Here is an 11,176-nt window from a genome sequence, read left to right as displayed (position 1 = left end):
GGGAAATGTGTAGGGATGAACTGGACAAGGCTATTTCAGAATATATATCTCGGTATCCACCTCCTAATTTTTTTAATTAATTCACCTGGGTGCTAATGACTTGACAACACCAGAATTAACAGGCATACAGCTGACTCACAAAATACAGTGCAGCCTTTATCGCTATAACGTGCTCCTTCCGAATACCACACTTATATTTTCATCCATGTTGCCAAGATTATAATGGCATGGTGTCCCACCCTCAGCAGGAAAAAGATTAACTCCAAAAGGCTTAAAGTCAACAAGGCCATCAACAAGTTCATTGGTGGGTGTTACATCAACCACGATACAACCTTAAAAATCTCAGAAATACAATTATTCAGACATGATGGTACACACTTGTCAAAAACAGGCTTGAAAATATACCTTAATAACTTACAAGCATATCTCCAAATGTTTTTAAACAAAAGCACCAAAATGTACCCTCCTTAGCTTGCCTGACATTGTCCCCTTTTCATTCCAATCTCAACTACATGTTTATAATTTTGTGGAGGGAAAAAGCTAGATAGCTATATCCGTTGGCGGGGACTGCGGGATACTTTGGTGCATGTCGGATCAAGTGGCCTCATACCCTGCCACAAGGCGGGGCGTGTTCGGGATGTTAAACATAAGTATTTATAAAATATATACATGTAACCCAAGATGTTAATATTAGTGGTCCATAGCCTGTCATGGCTGGCTCCACCTCCACTTCGCACAAGGTGGCACGGGAGAGAGGGAGAAATGCAGTCACTCATTCATTGGTCCAGAACGTCGTGACCGTTCGGATCGAGCACTTGTGCTTACAATCGGCCCCCTGAGTGCCCATAGTTTTCTTGGTATTCTTGTACATGTAGGTATCCCCAGTTCCCCACAAAAATTGCGGCCTACTATTACCAATTTTATTTTGTAAGGATAAAAAATTGTTGTGTTTTGTTCAACTGTGCCTTAAGTAACAATAAATGTATTTCAACTCAACATGTGTTATTATTCAAAGCATGTATATGCATTTAAAGGTCTGGATCGTGCTTGTATGTCTGTGAGATTATCATTAGGTATGCTTTGTGCATAGCCCCACTGCGCGGCCAGTGGTAAGGTGGCACCAGTCACGTCGAGTAGAACCTTCCTGTTTCTAATTAGTAAATTAAAATAAATATTCAAATAAGGAACTTTAATTCTGTGGTTTTTATTGAAAGGAAACATTCAACTTTGTTATTTAAACTTTAGATGATGCACTTTTCAATCAAAATAGATATTGCAAGTTTTGCCAGTTTGTGACATGGAACCTAACCGCAAATACCTGTTAATTTGCGAAGCTAAGGATTAAGAAGTGTTTCTGCACTACTTTTGACTTCAGCTTCAAAACCGCTTGGTTTAGTAAGTTTATTTATCAAAACTGTTTATACCCTTTAACTCTATCTAGTGGTATAATTTTTCTAGCAAGATGGAATGCTTCCCATGCAATAAATGGGAGGAATTAACAAAAACATAAGGCTTCTAAGTTAAACACATCTAAGGAAATTCTTGTTTCTATCAAAAAGGAGGTTCATTAAAATGACAGTTCATATTTGTTTGTGACTTCAAATCCAATATAAAACTCAATTGTCTTAAAAAAATTAATTCTATATTCATTTTGATATAGATTAATAATTTTTAATGTTACTTTTGAATTGGTCGAGACTCATTGTGATGCCTGGTATTAAATTTGTAAGAAAGGGATATTTGATAAACCAAAAAATATAATACTAATTGCAGGTGAATGCTTCAGGTTATTTTAAATTTTTTTAGGGATGATATCTCTTTTAAAAGTTATTTATAAACAACTAGATTATATAGGCTAAAGAACTTCAGGTTAATATCAGTTTTAAAAAAGATGGTAAACAAGAATTATAGCTTTTTCATATATATTTTTATTATGTTCTCTGACACTTTTTCCCCTCTCACAAGTTCGAACGTGAGTTTAAAATTGTTCTATTCATTGTAGATTTCTGCTCACAATTTTTAACTATTACACAGTGACAGCATACACATCATCTTTTCGTACAACGACGATGTGATGTGTTCCAATGAATTCCATAAAAGACAATGTCATCACAAAATGTATATCTGATTATAATTTTTGCGTTTTCCTTAATAGGTAAGTGCGTATCAAATAACCCTGATCAATAATCCTGAATGGTTTTTATGAAACGACTGGACATTTAAAGACGATACTATGGAAATGTGTGCAACATTTGTTACTTTGTTTTTCCTCAGCATATTTCATATTTTTTTTAAATTTAAAAAATCCAAAATGTCCACCGACATTAAAAATCAGCTGAGTTTCCCCCAGTAGTAAAAAGCGCCCTGGTATGTATTACCCCTCCTGTTTTTAGCTTGAAGCGAAATTTTATATAGTTAAATTGTCAGTGATAATTTGAAAATAATTTTAAAAATCTGGGCTACAAAAAATTGCACCTGGCATCTATTTGCAATGATTACGTGTCAAAGCATACATACAATTATACGGCGTAGCATCTCTCAAAGAAGTAAGACCACATTGCAAACATAAAATGGTATAAAAGAACAATTTAAAGAGTACAACTTGAGAAAATCAAAGCAACTTACCATTAACGCCATGAATAACTCAATGATAAGTAAAAGTCGTTGCATTTTTTGATGAGGTAAATGAAATTGACCAACGTTCATTGATTGTGATATTCAAAGAATAGAGGATTGTATCTCGGAGAAGTTGTGTTTATATGCCAGATTATTTAACTACATATTACTGATTGATACGAGTACAATTATAAGTCATTAATGGACGTTACTTTAATCATTTTCACAAAGAAAATTCTTAACGAGACGTCTTACGAGAAATGAACAAAGTCTACACCACATATTTGAAAAATATTTAAACGCATCATAATTTTTTTTAGACTCTATCATTTAAAAAAGAATCGAAATATTGGATAATAATGTCCGAGATCTAAGACTAATAACTATCCTTTCTTAAAATCAGAATACGATAATTTTGTTTATTTTAGCAATTTTTTTCAATTAAATTTTGATATTCGAGATCCTGCACATTTTAAAAAAAGAAAATTAAATCCAGGGCGAATATAAAAGAATTCTTATGCTAGAACCAGCCACGCATATTCTTATACATATGGTTAAAAATGAGAACAGGGTAAAATATAATGTCATTCAGGAGGAAATTATATCCTAGTATATATTTTCTTAATGGGTCAAGGGTAATTCTCCAGGGGGGAAGTCTCTGCATAGTCATCAAATTTGGGCTTGTAGAAAAATCACACATTTTATTTCCAGAATGTTTGTGCTAATAGTTTCTCTTTCATTATTATTTATATGTATTGAGACTTTACAACATGGTCATGGTTATTTTATTTTGTAACTGACATGATTCCACTCAGGAAAAGTTGTGGGGTGCCAGATTGGTTTTTATGGAGTAAATTGTACAGCAGTCTGTAAGTAAGATTTATTATACATTCACGTACCATTTCTAAACAAAAACAGTTTTAAATGTGCTTTTTTTGACTGAATGAAATATAAGAATCCCTTAAAATATGCAGTAATAATTTAAGTTTCTACGATAAAAAGCAGCAATATAATTGTGTACTTTCGACGAATTTTTATGCATTTTTGTAAAATATGTATACTCTGTTCTATATTCATGATAAATCTAAAAGTTTTGCAAAACCATTTCACTCATATACGTATTTTTATTAATATGAACACAAGTTTGAATTTAGATGTAGATTGTGACGTTGGATACTATGGTAAGAAGTGCAATTTATCATGTCGATATCCTAACTATGGCAGTCTTTGTCAAAAGAGGTGCTACTGTAGCGAAATGAAATGTGACCACGTTTACGGGTGTGGAAACGGTATTAATTTTGAACATATTTTATTTGTAAAAAAAATCAAAGAAAAATAATAGATGCTTTTAAAACAGAAATTTAAAAAGAGACCGTTCCATGTCCTTGGCTCAAACAAAATATAGATAAAAATATAGATAAAAGTTAATGAATGAAACACTAGCAAATTGGTCAATCGTTATACTTGTATGAGTAGATTACATGTATTTAGATTACTACATGTAGGAATTCTGTATGGGATTTGAAACAAAATAGGCTTATGTTAGTCAAATGACTAAATTTGTATTTACTTCTTAATTCAGTTTAACCGCAATACAAGAGGTTCCTCTTTACACTTTTATCCTATCAGATGTGTGTGTAACATTTTTTGTGATGAAGTTGAGAATGCATACAAAAAGATATCGAAATATTAACGACCAGATGTTGAACACTCGTCTTCAACACTTTTCTTAAAGTAGATCCTGTGTTCTACGATGTCATACTTTATTGTAAAACTTTGAATTTTTTAAAATTTGTGCAAGATAGTTTTATATTCGAGAAAAATACATAAAACCTTACTACTATAAGGCACCTTCCTTTTTTAAATGTATACAGTTGTTTAGTTATGATAACTTCAAATCCATTCAGAAACTTTGCCAATATTTATTGAAAGCTTCGAAGCTGAGAGAAAAATTAATATGTTAATTCCTTATGATGTGTTTGTCTTACGTATATTTACATATCTATTATATATTAACAATATTGTACACCATTTGATATATATACCATGTAGAATCCCCCGCCATTCTCCTGTAAATTGTATGTATTATATGCCTATGAGCCACATGGCTCCTTTGGTCAATAAAGAATTTATTTAGTGATATATTTTATGTGAATAGAATCACATGGAAGTAACTACAATTACTGTTAAGTTCAAGATATTCTCGCGGCTCGATTTTATCCTTAATTTCCATTTTTTAAAATACATTTTATCTATGCTAAGGGGAAATAACTCTTTTTCTGACCTAAATTTCACTTGTATGTCCAAATGCTATAATTTTTCTTATCCCAAAAATTAATTTTAAAATGTGTTTGTAGTTTCACTTTTCTGACACAATTGACGATAAAATTTAAAAAAAATAAACAAGTTCCTGCCTACAAATATTTTACTTTTAACAAAAAGTACGGTTTTCTGATGCTAAATTTAATGCTTTAATTCATGTTTATCTGACAACTCAAAAAGTGTGATTACATGTATATTTTTTCTTATAAAAGTCTATTAAATTAAAATAAGTTCTGTTTTTCAACTTTCATCAGAGAGTTTTACGGGAAAGGAGTTACCTCAAAATTTTTCAAAATTTTCCTGTTCAAAGCTCAACATAGCTTAACCGAAAATGAAAGCAATGAAATAGCTGTTTTGTCCGATTTTATAGCAAATTTTGTGCACGTTTTTAAACGATTGTAATACGTAGTATTTGTATAATAATAGGCATTGCAGTAGTTTTCCCGGTCAATTACGCCATATTTCGATAAAAAAAAAATCATGTACAAAATCTGTTAACAAAACAAACGACATACATAGGGTATCGCGTTATTTCGCCTCATGTTAATATTCACCCCTGGCGTCAAGAGGGAAATGGTTGTATTACGACTTTGACATCACTATAAATAAAGGTCGTAATGTTCAGACAAATTACTAATAAACCTGTGTATGTTTTGTTCGCTAATATTTCTGAAGTTTGCTTTGTTTACAATCGATGCATAGCATGCGGGTTGAATAACCCTAACCATTCGGGAGACGAAACTAAACAGTACCCTTTTCTAAACATCCCATGACGCATTTTGGATTGTTTTTTCGTTTGCCCCAAGAGGAATTATTTTTATTAACTTTAAATATCTCTAACTTTGAAAGAAGACCGATTTTGCCAGTGTAAATAAGAGAAAGTCCATAACTTTCTAAGATAAATGGTTTGTATGGAAAATTATTTGATACTATAATAACAAAAAAATCGAACTAAGCAGCTTTAATAATGTATGACAAGCATTTAAAAAGGACACATATATTATAATATAATAATCAATTGATAAATATAGAAGGAACTGGTGATAAATTGTGTGTGTGTGTGTGTGTGTGTGTGTGTGTGTATATATATATATATATATATATATATATATATATATATATATATATATATATATATATATATATATATATATATATATATATATATATATATATAGTTTGTTTATATTATATGTAATAAGCATGCCTAATGTGATGTAAAACAGTATAACTTTAACTGAACTAGCATGTATCATAGATACATACTACATTTTTTATGCAAACAGTGTAAACAATTTACAACATTTCATCAGCGCCCATACACAGTTGTCATTTAAGAGAGATAATATGAGACTGTTAATTCGCACAGTCTTAAATTCTTCCGCTGACAAAAGATATCTATACCGTTCGGAATAATGACTTAAAACCCTAAGTTTACATTTTAATCTATAACTTAACATTTTGTTCAATTACAGGGAACGAGAAGCCTCTCAGCGCTGTTATCATAGGAAGTTGCACTTCATCTATGATTCTTACGATGATTGTTTGCCTATTAGTTAAGGCATATAGATATAGACACAAATCAAAGAGAGAGCGTAAAGAAAAAGATAATCAACAATCTTCATATATAACAAGCCAAAGTCACCGTAAAACTTCGAGAACTAGTTATACAGGTCATGAAACGTATGAAAGCATTGATGCTGAGGAATACCAGAATGCGCCAAATACTTCAATGAGAGAGTGTACAGAAAAAGATAATCAACAATCTTCATATAAAACAAGCCAAAGTGACCGTAATACTTCGAGAACTAGTTATACAGGTCTTGAAACGTATGAAAGCATTGGTGCTGACGAATACCAGAATGCGCCAAATACTTCTTTCTAAGATAGTTTTTTTCATTGATACATGGATACTTTAGAAACAGTGAAAACAATTCTTCTAAAGTATGAAAAGTTAAGTTGCATCTTTCACATGTACAAAGTATTGTAAAGATGTATTCGTTTGTTTACTTTTTGTTTTTACTACTTATAATGTTTGTCATGTATTATCTGATTAAAAACAATCCTTTCTAATTATATAAAAAAATTAGTGCAGTTTCTCAAGATATGTTCCATAATAAAGTGCCTCAGAAAAGTGCGATAAAAAGTTGAAAACAAATCGGATTATCTCTTTTGTTGTCTTTAGAGTGGATTATTTCTATACTCACAAAAAATGGGGACGCTATAATTTTCTAATTCAATTCATTTTACTTACTCGTACCAGATATATAACTTGGCACATGAGGTACAATACAACAAATATACACTATAAATACACACGTATTTACATTTCTCAAACGTAACTAAAGACAAGAGCCTGTCTTATAATGTATAACTCTTGCAAACCGTCTTTGTGAGAACAAGTAACAAAGAGAGAATCCTGCCATATGAGATGACTTTTACTTAAGTTGCTTTTTATGAATAGCCAAATTGAACGCAGCAAAATTGCAGACCTATTTGACAACAATACATCCAATTATATAGAACTGAAATTAGTCAAGCCTTCCATGCAAAAAGGTGCAATATACGCGACGTGCGTGCCTCTTTGTTAACGCAATAATTATTGTGTAACATTAACATGAATTTTGGGATGCATACTGTGTTGCGAATTCTCGTGATTATGTAAAATATTCAACCAGCTCATTTATTAATGTAATGATATTATCATAATTTTTTTTTATATCAGGCTTTAACAATATATTTTGAAGTACTTAAGTATTGTATTTTTATTGATATAACATTATGTTTTATGCAGGAGTTACACATAGGCAATACAGTTGATTGGTTATGTTGAGATACATTATGCTATGGACGAGTGCATAATTTATGAGGGGTCGCAGCCCCGAGTGTTTTATGCATTCGTCCACAGTGTATCTCAACATAACCAATGCCATTGTATTGGGTAAATCAATTGCACTATAATTAGCTTTCTGCTATTTTCTTATGGTATTTTACCAAATGGCACTGTTTATAATATTTTTTTTTATCTGATGTTCCTTAACCCTTTAATATTGGATTGGTCCATATGCTATGGTGTATTTCGGGATATACCACATTATTTTAAAAAAAATCAGTTCATCTATGGTACCAATGAATGATTCAAAATTGATTTATGGTCGATGGCTACCAAATTCTGTAATAGTTATTGAATTTATTTAAAAACAAAAAACTGCAGGCACAATATAGTGAGAGGAATTTTAAGTACACTTGAGGTAATATTCTATTAATAACATAATCATATGGAATCCCTACACAATGATGCCTAGATTAAGCCTGCATGCCACTGATCACAGAATTTTATAAACTACCTTTGCTACTAGCACAGTATATAATATAACCTGTTGTTGTTTGCACAGCGTCCACCTTATTCGATTAAATGAATCATCGCATGAATCGACAAAGACGACATATTATTCATAATATCTGTATTAACTCAGTACTAGTACTGCTTCTTTATTTTATTTTTTTGTTTGTTCTCATATCTATGTAACACATTAAGAAATTTAAGGCATCTTCGCTAGCCAAGGTTTTCTAGAGTCTTCTCATACTTCTTAGATGAGATGAGATGAGATAGACTGATAGATAGATACATGTAGATAGATATACATGTATAGTATTTATGGATAAGTTTTGTTTTAAAGGTTTGTGTGGTATAGTTTTAGTGACTAATAATATTTGCTTCATTACGTAGATTTATACTTCTTATGATTTTTTTTCGATATTATTTATAAAATTGAACACAATAAATAAAAAGACTGCTGAATTTTTTTTTATTTTTTAAGGATTTAAAAAAAATTGTATACGATTTTTTCATGGTGCGGTAGGGGAGCGTTGCCTTTGCACTTTTATGACATTATGAAGCTTTGTAGGAGAACGGTATAAGAAATATCATAAAAAAGTAAAAATTGTACGCCGTTGAAATGTTTTACACAGAATGATGCTATCCTCGAGAACATTTTCCTTTTTTTAAAATAAATAATCCTTTATACCAATCTTTATTATTAATGCTCCAAAATATATAGCAAAATTTGGTGCATTTAAATATTTTGAGATGGCCTCCACTAAAACCCAGACGGTAGAATATAGTATTTTTACATATAAAATAGGAAATGATATTACTAATCATGTATAACAAAAATCTAATGTAGTATTTTTTAAATCTGCTTCGATGTGCGGAAAATGACAGTTTTCTATATATTCCTTGAGTAAATGTATTTCTATTTTAAGATTGTCCCTCAAGAGAACCAGATGGTCGATTTTCTTGAAACTTTGCAAATAAACTAGAGTTGGTTTAAATGACATATGGTTAAAAAAAAGAGTTTTGCTATTGTAGTTTTTCCGCAAAAACCCAAATCGGCCGCCTAAAATGGATCACGTGACATACATCTCTGTCTATCAACAGCAATGACGACGACGATAAAGGGGTAGACAGTTGTGTTTGACAGATTTGGCAAGGAAAGAAAAAGGGACAGACTTAAAAGGATAGGAACAAAGGGAAGATCGTCATAGGAGACTATGTAAATTGATGGAATAGGAATTAAAGACAAATTAAACTTTGAAAGTTTCCATCATAAAGTTGTAAGGGTTTTGCTAGTCAGGTTCGTACGTGCTCCATGTGTTCCATGTCTTTACTTTCTACGTTATGAACCACAAATGGATTTTCGTTTAGAGGAATTTTTGAATAAAGAATAAATAAACATTCTTAGTACATACATCCCTCAGAGTAATTCACTCGTTTACCATGTCGATGATGCTAAAATCGTATTTAACATAATGATTAACAATTAATATCGTTCTACATTAAGAAATTATACTGCTTCGAGCATCATCTGATATAAGAATTATCTAATTAAAACATGAAAAACGTAATTTTAATTTGTGAACAAACTGTTTTTTCATTGTGTTTCCAATGCTGGGGTTTCTTGCACTCATGGGCAGTTATAAACAGACGTGTAGCAAAGTTTAGAGACAAATAACTAAAGACAGAACATGTTTCATGGACCTAGAGTTTGTGAGACTTTTGATCATAAGAAGCATAACGCATATTTTTACTCAAAATTATGTGAAAAATTTTACTCCAAATACACCATGTACTAAAACAATTATTTTCAGAAAACCGTTATCGTGCCTGTTTAGCAATTCTACAAGCGGGTAAACAAAGATAAACATTGTTGTTTTTATTTTAATCAAAATAACAGTTTTATGCTTTTGGTACGCTTTTACAAGTACATGAATATGTATCTGTTTTGTATACAAACTTTATATATCGTGTCAAAGTATATTCTACATAAAAGAGTATTGTTTGTTTAATAATAATTGATGCTTTGACTAGGTCGGGCGCGGATCCGAAAGTTTTTTTTCTAGAGGAAACTTCAAAAATTTGTGTTTTAAACTCTCTTTACCCTTTTCTTACACCTTTGTTTGTGTTTGTTTGATTTGTTTTTCTTATTTTGTCTTTCTCAAGGATTAACATTTAATCAAGTAAAATTTTAATATTTGATCACAAGTACCCCAAATTTAAGATATAGACTAAAACCACGATGTACATTTTCCCGCGATTTTAACTGCAAATATGAAAACGCCAAATAGTTTATGTGATCTAAATTTAAATATCAAAACATTTGATGCGGGCACAAATAAGAATAATCAACGCGAAGTAACTCTTAAGAGTTTTGAAAATGTTGTAATCATTGCAATTACATGCTTATCAAAACACATAACAAAAAAATAATTTTAAGTTTGAAAAGTGTTGTTCAAGAAAACCAGAACTTTTTTTCAAAACAAGTACTAACAATGAAGTGCAAGACTACGGCATATTGACGTACATTGTAAATAAATCCCTAGATGAAATGAAGCAGCAGTACATGTAGTAAGACATCTTTTAGATTTTGCATTGACGCATCATGTCTTGCACATATTTTAATATTTACTTCTACCGGGTATGATTCTCTCTATTTCTTACGGAATTTTATAGTTTATTGCTAGCTATATAGAATCAGCCAGACTGAAACCTACACGACCCGTTTACGCCATTGCAAGTTTTTTCTTTGTTTAGCGTCCACACAAAACTCAAAAACCTATCTTTCTATCAGGAAAAAACCCACAAACCTTAGAAAAAAACACAACTTTAAAGGTTAAACAAAATAAAATTTGTTATATACTTTAAAGTATTTTCTTCACTTTGTAACAAAAATAACAA

At 31.0% G+C, this 11,176-nt stretch overlaps 1 long non-coding RNA gene across 1 annotated transcript; it reads left to right on the top strand.

The window, feature by feature from the left end:
• Positions 1-1,267: 1,267 nt before the first annotated feature.
• LOC105319994 (uncharacterized) lies at positions 1,268-6,915 on the top strand. The gene is made up of 5 exons (XR_010711504.1): positions 1,268-1,395; positions 2,035-2,155; positions 3,432-3,485; positions 3,771-3,905; positions 6,414-6,915. It is a non-coding gene; the product is annotated as an uncharacterized lncRNA (long non-coding RNA).
• The last annotated feature ends 4,261 nt before the right edge of the window (positions 6,916-11,176 follow it).

Source organism: Magallana gigas, chromosome 3 (assembly GCF_963853765.1).
Source record: "Magallana gigas chromosome 3, xbMagGiga1.1, whole genome shotgun sequence".
In the NCBI taxonomy this organism is placed as follows: Eukaryota; Metazoa; Mollusca; class Bivalvia; order Ostreida; family Ostreidae; genus Magallana; species Magallana gigas.
Note: the sequence above shows the minus strand (reverse complement) of the source record. Positions and strands in the feature narration are given on the sequence as shown.